Below are 5,951 nucleotides of genomic sequence, written 5' to 3' on the forward strand. Positions count from 1 at the left end.
AGTACATGTTCTTGTACTTGAACAAAAATGTACACGTTCCTTTCTTTTGTTTATTCTTTATTCCCTTTTTATTTCTTTTTGTGTTTTTTTCTTTTGTTTTTCTTTTCTTTCTTTTTCTTTTTGATTTCTTTTTCTTTTGTTTTCTTTTTCCTTTTTCTATTTTCTTTTTCTTTTTTTTGTTTTCTTTTCTTTTAGTTTAAATTGTAATTAAATTAATTTATAAAATAAACTTAAATATAACTTATATAAATAAACTAATTTAGATTTATAAAATAAACTTATTTAAATTTTATAAGATAAATCATTTTAAGTTTATTAAATAAATTATATTAAAGTCCATTAAATAATTTATTTAATTTAACAATTAAACTTTGAGCTTCACCAATCCCCTAAGCTGTTGAGCTGTATACCCTGTGCACCTCTTCTCGTAGTTCAACAGATAAACGTTCGATCCAAGTACGTTCCTCAACTTAACAATTCTTCTAAAAATAATACCCGGATTCATTTCACGATCTGTTGACGCCTAGTGCAACTGGTCTGCTTCACAGACGACTAACCCCGATTCAGGTCTTCGTATTATAGCATTGATTACATTGTTGAGCTTGCCTCAACTTTATTGCTTCGAACACTGACAGTCAATAAACAACTGTAGTTTCACTAGAATCCTTTATGGTACTTTAGACAACGTCTTCATTAACCTTTGTCTATACCTTGTCTTATATTCTTCAGATTCCTATTCTTCGAACACTGTCTATCTTCAATCAATGCCAATACACTGAAATCTTTCGGTAGCACTTGTATACTGAATATTCAATATTTCTGAAACCCTGAAAGTCTTTAACCTTTGTTTTTCACTGAGGCTTGATCATATTAATGAACTTCTTTCAGTGACCTGTAGACAGACTTCCAGCCTTTCTTCTAATCTTCTGATTCTTTGTATTTGCCTTGTCTTCATTAACCTGATTTCTTGTGTAGACGTAGTATTATTAACATGTCATGTTCTAGTGTTGTTATCGTGTTGAGTTATCACGTAACTGTACATACAGCTACGCAGTCTCACCAACAGACAACATACACACATGGCAGCAATTAATTGAATGGAATTATTAGTGGACCAGATAATATGTTAAACTATTTAATGTTGCACAACTTTTAAGGAGCAATTGTATGTTTATGCGCCTCTAAACTAGCAATTATATCAACACATTATTATAACTAGTAATATAACCCGTGTTTCGCACACGGAAATTTCTTGCAATATATAAAATTTGTTTTAAAAAAAAATTAGTGCAATATCGCAAAATTCATCGTACCTTTGTATTGTTAAAAAAAATGCAAAGATTAGTATAGGTGGATGATACTTGAATTAGTATGTTAAAACACATTATTATATTTAATTATTTACTATTATAAAAATGTACATAGACTAAACTTTAAATTTGTTAAAAAAAATTTAAAATTAATTATGTTAGTGAAATTACATCACTAAAACAAATTATGCGTGCAGTACTGTATAATAATTGAAAGACATAAAATTGATAAATTGCTAATAAATATAAATAAAATTTATAATGCTTTATGAATTCCCACCACAAATATTTAATGAACCGGTTAAAAGATCCATTATCCAATACCACTGCGCATTTGAAAATACTCTGGTCTTAATATTTTATCGAATATATTGGCAATTTTTAATCCTTAAGATCTTTGATGATGACTAATAATTTCACTCGGCAAAAAAGTGGTTCATCAAATCCTTGACTGAAACAAAAAACATGATAAGATATTAACAAAAAAAATGTATAAACAATATAATTGTAATTTGAAACTAAAAAAATAAATTAAGTTAATATATTTAATATTTAATATTAATATAACATAACTTATAATAAAAACACCTTTCTCTCATTATTATTACCACCTTCAAATCATGATTAAGATAAATCTTTGATGCAGGAAAATTGGTTATTTCTATTGAGCCTTTTAAAAATATAAAAGTGCAATGATTGTTAATAAGTTATAAATTATTATGTGAAAAATATGAACCTAAAAGTAATAATATTAACATTATGTCTCTTAACGATGACCTTGTACAAAATCACAATTACAGGAGTTTCTAATGCTTGGTCAAAAACTTGATTCATAACCTTTAATTGTTTTTTCACTACATTAATTGATTGATATGAAAAGATGAAATTGTAATGATTTATGATTGATAGACATGGATCCAAAAGGAAGGAAAAGTTGATAAGCGATACCTAGGTAATTTTAAACTTTCCTTTAGTTAGTTTATAGAAAGAAGCTAAAACAATTATTTCTTTAATTTTAAATTGCTGATAAATTATACAAATAATTATTGAGAATCCGAGTAAAAATATTTTAAAAATAAAGCGTATCCGGAAAATCAGTTTATCAATTTTATTTTATTTTAATTTAACTTTGGAAACAAACACATGTTTTCAAGGAAGCATGTAAATTACAAATTTTGTTATTCTAGATCTTATTTTTTTTAATTTGAAAAGTTATCGATTGATTCATTACAAATCTTCATGAAGTTTTTCTAGTGATTCTACAATATCATATAAAGATTTAAGTAAGCTAAATATATGAAAAATGTATTGTTCATAAATATATTAGTTGTCTTATTTTACCTAAAACTGTCCAATATGCTAAACACAAACACACACACACACACACACACATATATATATATATATATATATCGATCTTGGTCAAATCTTCATAAAGATATTCATTTAATTAGATTGAAAATCATTGCAACAATTAAGTAAGTTGCTATTCGAGAGATACAATGTAAAAAAATCCTACAAAAACCAAGATGTATTGTAAAATGATCTTAGATTATAAGTTCTATTAATATAAAATATCATTGTATCGGCTCTTGTTGCAAGTCACAGTTTAGCACTGTACCATCTCTCTCGTGCAAAAATGATGAAAGTTAGTTTGTACTTAGTTTGAAAGTACAAAAACACATATATTCTACATCACCACTTTTAAAGAGTTATAATATATTGTTTTGTGTATTATTATTTGTAATTTAATATATATTACATAACAATCTCTTGCTAAGTAATGTCAAATTATTTTATTATTTATAATCTATACATTGCTTGTGATATTTAACCTCTACATTATACTCCAAGTTGATGTTTGGATGAATAAAAAGTTGGCCTAGTTCTGACATATTTTTTAAAAAATTTAGTTAATATAATTTTTCATGAAAATTACGTAATGATTTCAATATTATCAAATTTTGCAAGGTCTCTTATCAAGCACAGAAGAAGGACTTAAAGCTAAGAGGAAAAGCTTCTTAGTCAGAATTTGTGAACATAACTCTTTTGGTTCACTGGTATGTAATACAATACTTAATATAGAGTCGTTGGCAATTAATATAAATATGAAATTGATTGTTTGTGTATATATTGATGACAGAGAGTAACAAAACCATTCTCCATGGAATTTGGTGCCAAACTTCCTCGACAAATCTTTCTTATTTACAGAGGAGGAATTAATTGAGAAGGATTTTATGATAGTGATAATAAAAAATTACTTGGATTTGAAAATTTTATGAAAAGCCATAATGTCCGACAAATGTATACGGCATTGTTGGATTATAATGGAGGTGGAAATTTCTTTATTGAGATATATAATTCCTCTGGTCTGGAAATAGATTATTCTGGTTGTGATTCACAAAATTGTGTATATATACCTAATACTATAAAAGAAAAAGAGTTCATTCTCAGTTTGGATAATCTGGAGGATGAGAAAGCGAGGATGCGGTATTTTTTTAGCGTACTTGGAAGGGAATTAAGTTTTTACGAACATACCATCCTCCCATCTGATATTGGACCATGGATAAGTAGAATGGTCAATTGATACATAAATGTTTTCTTATATCTTTTTTATGTTATAAATGTTTAACTTTTTGATTATTTTACTGATACAGCTACTTCCGAAAAAATGTCAGAATTATATGGACAATGGAAAGACGAGGACACAATACAATTGTGTTTTCTGTATAAAACCTTGGAAGTTAAAATTAAAAAATTCCACAATGATTATTATTTTGGTAGTAGATGAAAATAATTCGTGATGGATAGTGGAGTGGAAATATTTGATATTCTCGTGTTCGATTCACTTATTTCATTGAACGAACACCTGGTTCTTGTTTATCTGTTCAAAAGTGATGATATTCGACCACATGAAATGTCATTAGGTAATGTTTGGCCTTTTGTGTTTTATTAGTAATAATAATATTCATTATATGAGAATAGATGATTAATGTTACATCTATGATTCTTTCTAAGTATATATCTTTTGAACAGGAACCGAAGATAGGACTCCATCTTTTTTACATGTAATGCACTTGCATACGTGGCATTACAAATAAATTGTAAGCTGACTCGGTGCATACATTAATTTTTTAGTTTACCGTTTAAAAAATGTGTACTACAATTTCTTCTAAACTATTGTTACCTGACATATTCCACCAATGATGGTTCATTTATTTTATGATCATATGCTTTCCAACGTGAATACAGTACGTTGTGGAAATACTATTTTTTCAGTATCGTATAAAGAAGACACATGGTATTGGAAAATTGGGAAAAATCTTCAAGCAATATAGTCTACAAAGACGTGATACCTTTTTAATCACGATTGATGGAAATCATGAAGCCATGATGAGAATTTGCAGAAGCGATGGGATGGAGGTGGAATATAATTTAATATCTTCGAGACCTAATATTACACCTGGACATTTATTTATGAAAGATATGTGAAAAGAAGAATATTCAAGTACTTAATAAGTTTTTACACAATTTAATATGTCATTATAATAATATAATGAAGCATAATGTATCTTATTATTATATTTTCAGATATGGATGACATAGATTACACAAAAATTATATCAGAAGAAGGAGAAGAACTAAATAATGATATAATTGTCCAAATTAGTGATAATAAAGATAGTCATGACAGTGAGACCGAATATAATCACATAGACAATCTTGATATTATTGATAATAGTGATGGAGACGACAATATCGAAGTTGGACTTGAGGAAATGGCCGAAAACATTATTAGAGAAGTTGCATTTACTCTTATGAAATCTCATGTAGGTACACACTGTAACGGATTGGTAAGTTTTCAATTTATTGTTTTTAGTGTCGACAGTAGTGGAAGATTCGTAAATACCCAAAATTATGAATTGGAAACAATAATTTTGCAGTACATTGATGGGACCCTGCATCCTATCGTAGAAGATTTGAGCAAATTTGGAACATTGAAATTAACGTGAGTAATGGAAAGAGAAGATTCTCGACCGGCTGGAACAAATTTGTGCGGGAAAACAGACTGGAAGTTAACAATGTAGTTGTTCTTAGTTTGTTGACAGATGAAGTAACTTTTGATATAGTAGTTGTTGAGTAGTATTTGGTGATCCTTGTTTATGCTCTATTTTTTTTTACCATTTTGGCTTTATTTGCTACTACTTGGTTGCAGTTTACTATTTTGATTATGAATATTTGTCATTAGTCCTCCTTATAGTTTTTAAAGCAATGTACGTTTGTCCTTATACAATTTTGTTAACTGTTAAACTGCATTTTTTCCAACATTTCAGATTGCTAAACTACAGCATATTATCACTATGACTTGTCAACTATTTCCCCCATATTTATCCTATGCGTCATTATTTCTATTCTTCATTACTTCTTAGTTTGTTAATTAACTCTCCAATCTTTAAGCCATGTTTAATACCTGCAACCAAGCACTGGTCAAGTTTTAGCGGCATGTGAAATCTGCAATGAGTGATTCTGCCTCCTAGAAGAAACGTAACTGCAATTCCAGAGTAGGACACGTGAATCACAATACTGCCTAAACTACGTAGTCTGCAACCAAGTGTTTTTCATATAAATTTCTTCCCACAT

Source organism: Apium graveolens, chromosome 5 (genome assembly GCF_009905375.1).
Source record: "Apium graveolens cultivar Ventura chromosome 5, ASM990537v1, whole genome shotgun sequence".
Classification (NCBI taxonomy): domain Eukaryota; kingdom Viridiplantae; phylum Streptophyta; class Magnoliopsida; order Apiales; family Apiaceae; genus Apium; species Apium graveolens.